This window comes from Peromyscus leucopus, chromosome 8b (genome assembly GCF_004664715.2).
Source record: "Peromyscus leucopus breed LL Stock chromosome 8b, UCI_PerLeu_2.1, whole genome shotgun sequence".
In the NCBI taxonomy this organism is placed as follows: domain Eukaryota; kingdom Metazoa; phylum Chordata; class Mammalia; order Rodentia; family Cricetidae; genus Peromyscus; species Peromyscus leucopus.
The window spans coordinates 37997744-38007210 of NC_051086.1; positions in this window are offsets into that span (position 1 = coordinate 37997744).

A 9467-nucleotide genomic window follows, 5' to 3' on the forward strand; every position below is an offset into this window, starting at 1 on the left:
CGGGCCAGCCTGGGCTACAGAGTGAGATCCAGGACAGGCACCAAAACTACATGGAGAAACCCTGTCTCGAAAAACAAAACAAACAAACAAACAAAAACCTGGTGGGGCTGAAAAGATGACTCAGGAGTTAAGAGCCTGGCTGCTCTTGCAGAGGGCTGGGCTTGGGTCTCAGCACCCGCATTCAGCTCACAATTGTCTGTAGCTCCAGTTGCAGGGGATCTGATGCTCTCTTCCGGCCTCCCCAGGCACCGTATGCATGCGGTGCTCCTACATTGCAGGCTTAACACTCATACACATAGAACTAAAATAAATAAATGTTTTACGATTCTTTTAAAAGCATATCACCCTAAAATATATTAGGAATTTGACCTGACTTTTAATTTGATCTTGACAAAGGACTCCTATCTCTTCTGAAGGATGGACCTATAAATATCTTTTGTACTTATTTTGGCTGGAGCATGTGTATGTATGCGTGTGTGCATGCATGCATGTGCTCTTGTGTGTGTGTGTGTGTGTGTGTGTGTGTGTGTGTGTGTGTGTTGCTGTTGTTGTTTTAAGTAAGGTCTCATGCAGCCCAGGCTGGCCTTCTGGCCTTGAACTTGCTTTTGCCCCCATGTTTCTGCTCTGTGTTCTGCCCTGCAGGCTGGGGTTGCAGGCATGCATCCCCACACTTGATGAAGTTGGGCCTTTGATATGTTTGGTTATTAGGTTTGTGTTAGGAGCTGTTGGGGCCTCTTTCTCTTGCTGGCCTCACAGCAGCCAACAGGCCCCCTGCTGTGGCTGTGAGTCTGTAAGCTTCAAGTCTCTGAAGGAAGTTTACTCTAACCAATCAGGGGCTACAGATGAGCCCTGTAGCCTGTAGCCCTGTAGCCATCTATCCTGTAAAACAGACACTCATTAACTAAAGGGCCCAATCTCTCTTTTGTCTCCTGGTGCTAGGGATTGGAGACAGTCTAACTACAAATGAATATTATGGGCTTCTAACCAACTGCAGGGCATGAGACTCTCTGAAACTTATATGAAGTGACACCATTCTCTCTCCCTATCCCCAGTTAGCCTTGTGGGCTTGAACTTGCTTCTGAACTTCAGCCATATCGTCATGGTATTAATAACTTCCCTAATTTTTGTTTTGTTTTGTTTTTTGTTTTTTCGAGTCAGGGTTTCTTTGTGTATCCCTGGCTGTCCTGGAACTCACTCTGTAGACCAGGCTAGCCTCGAACTCACAGAGATCTGCCTGCCTCTGCCTCCTGAGTGCTTGGGATTAAAGGTGTGACCCACCACTGCCCAGTTTATATCAGTTAGTCTTAATCTGCTTCCATTTCCTCCTTGAGCTTCCATTTAGAAACCTTATAAGGATCTCCCACAATTCTAGACTTCTGTGGGGCAGCAGGGTACGGGAGAAACAGGATCTCATGTGGCCCAAGGTGCCCTTGAACTTGCTGTGGAGCTGGGGATGATTTTGAACTTCCGATCCTCCTGCCTCTGCCTCTCAGGTGCTGGGATTATAGGCATGGGCTCCCAGGCCCGGCACCACAGTTCTGCTTGGCTTTGGCCGCCTGTCATTCCTCAAACTTTTTTTTTTCTGTTTGACACTGAGGTCTGTGTCACACCAGCGTCACTCTGCCCAGAACAGACGGACAGGGTCCTGCCACGCCTGAAGTAGGTAAGGTTGTGTCCACACAGGCACAGTGCACACACAGCTGGAAAATCACCTTCCTGGCCCAGGACCCCCTTCTTTCTGGAAAAGTACTGAATGATCCCAAACTCTGTAAGAATCCATTTCTTATAGCCCCGGGAAGCAACTGTGGAGCTGTGGAGGAGCCGACTGAGACCTGCCTAGTCTGGGATGGATTCCCCGGGGAAGAGCTGGCTGGGTCCCATTGCTTGGCATCAGATGGACTCAGTGTACCAAGAGGCCAGGCCAGCCAGCAGCTTACCCAGTGTGTGTCTGGACTTGTTTTTCCTGCCTTTCGCTGCTCCCTTTAGAGCCTGGCTGAATGGCCCCAGTCTCTCTGTCCTGCCCAGCCAGCACTGGACCCCTCAGCGTCTGGCCAGCTCCTCTCCCACCCGCCTTGACAAACAACCCTCGGCTGGCTGGGAACCACAGCAGGAGGCTGTTTTCTCCCTCCTGCACCCCAGGATGCCTCTCCCTCATCTGGGCTGCCTTCCCAGGGCCTTGGCTGGGAACCTAGGTTAACTCATCCTTGGTTCACCTGAAGGAAAAGGGACTCCCAGAAGTTTTGTTTTTAGCAGGAAAATGTTTTTCAAAACCAATTACTACCCACAGCTTGCCAGTTTACAGGACAGATAAATACGGATGTTTATGGCAGACTTGGTAATTATGGGCAAATATTGGAAAGAAAGTAAATTTCCATCTGTGGGGACCAGGTTAAATAAAATGATGGTGAAGCTACATGACTGAACACTATTCAGTCCCCTAAAAGCCTGAGTCATACCCCAACAATAACAGCAAATGTTCTGGGAGAAAATCGCCATTTTCTATGGACAATATTCGCTTCACAGTTCCATTTTGGAGCAAAGGCCAAGATGACTACTTGGCTTGTTAGATCGGATCACCTTTATTTTCACTCCTCAAATGTTTATTCCAAAGTCAAATGTGGCAACAGAACATCTTGTTTCATCCCAAACTCAAAGGTTTCTTGGGATATAAAGTCTTGGGACATTAAATGTTAAATTTGAGAAAATCCCAAGCAAAGACATGAGTGCCATTCCACCTTTAATAGCAATCAGACTTTTATATTTTAACTTTTTTTTTTTTTCAGGGTCTCACTGTGTATTCTCAGCAGGCCTAGAACTCACTCTGTAGACCAGGCTGGCCTTGAACTCACAGAGATCCACCAGCCTCTGCCTCCTGAGTGCTGTAAAGGTGTGAACCACCACACACGGCCTGGCACTTTACCTTGCAAAGAACAGGTAGAGAACTGCTAATTTCAGACCATGTTATTAAGCCAGCATAGTAGTCACAAGTGTACATGAACCAGTTGTATGCTTTAGGGGCGATTGCTTGTTGTTAAGATTTATTTTTAATTTTAATTATGCGTGTAGGCACATGCCCATATGTGCAGGTGCCTGAGGTGGCCAGAGGCGTCAAATCCTTTGGAGCTGGAGTTACAGGCCATCGTAAGCCTCCTGACGTGGGTGCGGGGAACTGAACTCAGATCCTCTACAAGAGCAATGTATTCTTAGCCAGCTCCATGTTCACTTGTTTTGAGATAGGGTCTCCCTATGCCCAGCCCAGGCTGGCCTCAAACTCTTATCTTCTGCTTCAGCCTCCTGAGTGCTGGGATGAAGGCATACATCACCATGGCCAGCACCCCACTTGTTATTATTTTTTTTCTTTCTTTTTTTGGTTTTTCCAGACAGGGCTTCTTTGTGTTTTTTTGCACCTTCCCTGGAACTCACTCTGTAGACCAGGCTGGCCTCGAACTCACAGCGATTCGCCTGCCTCTGCCTCCCCAGAGCTGAGATTAAAGGCATGTGCCATCACCGTCCCCCACTTATTTTTTGAGACCTGGTCCCTCGCTGGAGGAGCTCACTGACTGTGCAGGACTGGCTGGCTGGTGAGACAAGTCACAATACAATATCATCCAGCCACTCAGACATGGAAGGACAAACCTGAGCTTTTCACATAATGTCTGTCAAGTAACATGGAGGGACTCAATCCCCCCTTAAGTGAGGCTGGGCAGGAGACTTTCCTTCCTGAGAGCTGAGTATGGAAAGAGAAAAACAGTCGTTTTACAGGGAAGGAAAATGATACAGTCAATCTCAGTGCCCTCAGGTAACGTGGTTAGTGCCAGGACACAGGACACAAGAGGCTCCTCCAGGACAGCACAGTAAAAGGGTATTTGCCCTCCCCCACCCAGCTCCAGTATAATCCAGCAAACATGTTAGTCCACCGCACTAGTGAGAGAGACAGCTTATAAAATACCCGTCCAGTATTCTTCGAAAGTGGAAAATGAGAACATGACAAATGAGCTGATGACGTGGTGAGCCCCTGTGACCCTGGACTAGGGTGGTGAGGGCAAAAGGATTTGGAGTTCAAGCCCAGCCTGGACTGTGTAATGAGACTGCTTCAGAGAAAAAGCAGAAGAAACACGAAACGTAGGGAGTGAGGGCTGGGGTGTGGCTCGGCTGGCAGGGTGCTTGCCCCGCGTGCACGAAGCCCTGGGTTTCACCTCCAGTACTGTCTGCCATGATGATGCATGCCTGTGATCCCACACACTCAGGACACGGAGGCAGGAGGATCGGAAATTCCAGGCCAACCTGAGCTATGTGAGCTCCTGTGTCAAACTGCCAGAGCGCCAATGTGAAGAGGTAACCGTGTACCCCAAGTGGAGCTGGGAGAGCGCGAAGGCAGACTAGGGGAGCGACTGGGTTCAGTGCGGCTCTGCCCAGCTCCAGACGCCCGAATGCCCTGCCACCACAGGAGGTTTGGTCTGCAGCGGAGGTAGAAGCTGAGGTGGCACTGGGAGGATCTTAGCCCCACAGAGGGGTGTGGCACTCGATGGGCTCCAGGCTGCTAGACGGGCATCTCCTAGATGGGCTCCAGGCTGCTCATCTCCTAGTTTTCCGACCTCTCCTCCTTCCTGCCATCCCTCGTCATCTCTGGCTTTGTGGCCCTCTAATTACTGGGTGCGCATAGGGACCACAGCTTCTGTTTAGGTAAAACGGGAGCCACGTGGCCACAAACAGCTGCCTCTGGGAGGGCTATTTCCAAATTGAGCCTGGACTGAGGGCAGAGGTGGAGCCAGGCCCAGCATGGGATGCCAGTGATGGCGCACAGTGGAAAGATGTGGGGATGTGCTCTCGAGTGCGGAGCCCAGAAGCTGGTTTTGGTGGCGCACCTACAAGGCTGGGGACGTTGTGGGGTTATCTGCTCCACCAGGAGCCACAGGGTCAGGCTGAGGATAGACAGGGAACCCCCACCACGACCCCTTCTTGAGTGTCCTCCAGTTCTCTGGGTTCAGTGCATCGCCACATGAGGACCTTACTAGCTGGGCTAGGATCGGTGTGGCCCAGTGCCCCTTTGGCCTTTTCCACCTTTTCTCAGCTTTCTTTATGAAAAAGGCATCCAGAAGACTGGGCACAGTGGTACACACATGTAATTCCAGCACTGAGGAGGTGAAGGTGAAGGGAAGGTCAGGAGTTCAAGGTTATCTTCAGCTGCAAAGCAAAGTCAAGGCCAGCCTGGAGTACCTGAGATTCTGTCACAGAAAAGCAGTGGTACTGAGAAAGAAAATATTGACCAGAGTCCCCGTTAATACAAGATTGTTTGATTTGGGGTATTTATGGGGGGTGGTATTTATGGGGCACAGAAGCTGGAGAGGGTGGCAGAGAGGAGAAAGGACTCTCTCTATGGCACCACCACTGAGAAGAGCTGGGCTAACGTCCAAGTGTTGCAATTTACCAGCCCTAGGCATGAGGAAGGCCGAAGGTCAGGGTGGGCTTTCCACAGGAACCTCTCCAGAGCAGGATGCGTGCTCCAGGCTTTGTTTCTCACGGGCGTCACACCAGGCAAGGCTGGGGGAGCACTCAACAGAAGCAGGGATACATGACCACCCCCACTGTCAACATTTCTGGCACCCTGCACACCCACAGACTCACACACGAGCTCACACACACTCATGCACAGTCACATGCAACACACACACACACACACACACACACACACACACACACACACACGCTGATGATAGAGAAAGTTTAAACCAACAGATTAAGGAAACTTCAGTCACTTACTTAAATTAAGTGAACACAGCCACCCCAAAACACAGAATTCTAAAAGCAGCCCCGATGGACACTCCCAAGAAATAACAGACTTGGACTGTGTAGAAGACGGGCGCTAATTAAAGGCGATGTCATGAAGAGGGCGGTGGCCCAAATGACCGACCCCCTCCCACAAGGCACAGGGACAACCCTCCAGGCTCCAGTGTTTCATTTTCATAGTCTCTCGCTCTCTCATTATCAACCTTCAGTTTTCCAACTGAAAGACAACGTTCTCCTTGTGGAACTGACATCATAAAGAATCGTGAGAAGTCATCACTGTCGCAGGAGCTACGGTGGTGAGCCCCATGGTACAGATGCGGAAACAGTGTCACAGAAGAAGCCATCACCCTCCACCAGCCACAGCTACCCGGTAGCAGGGGAAGGATGTGAATACTGAAGACCAGAACATGCTGGCTGCAGGAGGAAAACCAATCCATGAAACGGAAACAAAGCTGAGTGCAGTGGCACCCATCGATAATCCCAGCACCAGGGAGTTTGAGGAGAATCTGGAGTTGGGGGGGGGCAGCCTGGGCTACACAGTGAGATTCTTCCTTAAAAAGCAAACAGTTGGGGCTGGAGAGACAGTTCCATGGGTAAGAGTGCTTGCTACATAAACATGAGAACCTGAGTTCGGATCCCAGCAGCCATACCAAAAGCCAGGTGTGGCTGCATGCAGCTGTAACCTTAGTGCTATGGGATGGGCAGACAGGGTGGTTCGGGCTTGCTGGCTGCTGGGCTTGTTCTAGAATCAGTGAGAGACTCTGTCTCAAGGGAACAGAGCATAGAGTGATAAAGCAGGACACCTGATGTCCTCCTCTGGACTTCTCATACACTCACAGGAATGCATAGCTGCATGTATAAGCAATACACGCATATGCACAAACAGTTCAGTGATAAAGTGCTTGTCTAGCATCTTCAAGGCCCCGGTTTGGTGGTCAAGATCAACAAAACAACAAAAAAACAAAACAAAAGTCAAGCTGCTTTAGCTTGCATGTTTTGGGTGGATCAAATTGGAAGGGTCTATTCTATATTTTTTAAAAGATTCATTTATTTATTTTATGTATGAGTGCTCTATCTTCATGTATGCCTTTATGCCAGAAGAAGGTATCAGATCCCACTCTAAATGGTTGTGAACCACCATGTGGTTGTTGGGAATTGAACTCAGGACCTCTGGAAGAGCAGGCAGTGGTCTTAACCTCTGAGCCATCTCTCCAGCCCCAGAGGGTCTATTCTACGAGTCTCCTAATGCCCTTGGGGAAACTTGGTGGCAACAGTGAGCAGCTTGAAAAACTGGAAACTGGGCTGGGCTGGGGCTAGGTTGGCATGCACAAAGTTCTAGGTTTGGTGGTGCATGCTTGCTATCTGGGAGGTGGAGGCAAGGGGTCCAGAAATTCAAGGCCATCCTTGACTACTTACTGTGCTCCTTGACCATGTCTCAAAAACAAAATAAATAGGGCTGAAAGGATAACTCAGAGGGTAAGGGATCACATTGCTCTTTCAAAGGACCTGAGTTCAATTCCCAGCACCCACAAAAGGTGACTCACAACTGCCTGTAACTCCAGCTCCATAGGGACCCAACACTTCTGGCTTCCAAGGTGACTTGAATTCAAGGCATATATCCACAGACATACATACATACATATATACACACACACTTAAAAATAAAATAAATCTTAAACAACAGCAACTGGGATGTTTGAGAACATCTACCTAGTAACACCCTATCTCAAAAAGAAAAAAACAAACAAAAAACAAAACAAAACAAACAACAACAACAAAAAAACCTCTTGCAGGCTGCAAGAATATATTATAGAGATTCAGCTGTGTATTAAAGCTATATCTAGAAATCTCAAGGCATTTTTCTAGAGAAAGCCATCTATCATGGAATATTTGGTGTTATTCAGTTTTTAATATTTCAGCTGTCTTCCGCTATGAAATTCTTGTGGGCCTATATACTACTAGAACATTTGGCAAACAGTTCAGCTTCTCAGACCTGCTGATCCTCCAGGTAGTTAACTTCCCCACTGAGCCTAGGAGACAAGCAGGCTGTAGATTCATAGCTTTGCTTCTTGTGCACACGAAGCTCAGACCATCCCTTGCCTTCATGCCTAGTGGCATTCCAGAGCTATTGACTCTTCACTCCAGGTGGAGTGAAGAGTGAGGCACAATTCCTGGGGGCAGAGAGTCACATGGCAAGGAGAAGAACAAGGCAGTTTTTCTGTAGAGGGTAGACAGAGCCGCATGGCCAGAGAAAAAAGGCAGAGATTCTGTAGATGGTAAGGCAGATCCCTTGTAGAGTTGATCAGGGCCAGGAGTAAGAAGCTAGGAAGGATAGACGGAGGATGAGGGAACAGAGGATGAAGACAAGACCAAAAGCACAAGGCTTAGTGATTACTAAGGGCTATGAGGGGACAGAAAAAGTAGGCACAGAGAGGATCTGAATGTCAGGACGGAACTGAAGCTGGGTAGACAGAATTTAGTCTTAGAGAAATAAAGTAAAAGGACAAAAGAGCTTGGTATACTTAGATTCTTTGCCTGAAAATAATTCTTGCCACTGGTAGTTTCTCTCCTGGGCCCCCTGAGAAGAATATTATTAAGGCTGGTCCTATAATACCAAACCAAATCAAACCAAGACTTGGGCTTGGCAAGGGGGATTGATCACTGGGACTCACTGGCTAGACATTCTAGCTGGAGTTGTCAAACTCAAGGTTCAGTGAGAGACCATGTCTCAGATGAGAATTGAGGAAGATACCAGACATCAAGCTTGGGGATGGCTTCCCTTTTGAGGTGAGCTGGTCCAGTCTGCCTAGTCCATTGGAAACACCCAAGGCTTGAGATAGTGGTGCCTTTTAGGGCTAAGGGCTCCTCAGAGGCACCTTTGCCTCTTCTGTTCCAGTTGGAATCAGTACATTCAGCTGAGGCCCTTTGCTTTGTCCTTCGAGATGACCAAATCCAAAGCACACTGCCCTCTAGTGGCCAAAAAACACATACCAGGAGGCTTGGGAAGAAGCCCTTGGGCCCTAAGGGACCACAAAGGCTTGGTTGGTAGGCAGTTGATCGAGGATGTGATTTTATGCAGCTCCAGCTAGCCTAAAACTCTCTATGTACCTGAGGCTGGCCTTGCTCTCCTGATCCTTCACTGTCTGAGTGCTGTGTCACAGGGGTGTCCCTTCACATGATGCTACCACCTCTGCTCAAAGTGAAAGGATGCCTCGGTTCTGGCTACCAAGTTCCCTGGAGTGATGGCATTGTGACTGTCCCGATGAAGAAACTTCCTCTGGGAGAGATTACCTGACTAGTCCAAGGTCATGGTTGGCCAAGGGCAGAGCTAATCTTGGCCAGGTCCAGCAGTATAGTGCCCATTAAATGCCAGGGGATCTACATTCAGTTCCCTTTACCCACCTAAGGGATCTCACAACTGCCTATAACTCCAAGAGATCCAATGTCCTCTTCAGGTGTCCTCAGGTACCTGCATACACATGGCATATACTCACAGATACATACATACTCAAACTAAAATAAATCTTAAGGTTGGGCATGGTGGTGCATGCCATTAATCCAATCACTTGGGAGACAGAGGAAGGTGCTTTTCTGAGTTACAGGACTAATGTCCTGCCTAAAACAAGTGAACAAACACGTAATAAACCTGCCTGTGCACTTGCAGAAAGCCGGTTAGTTTT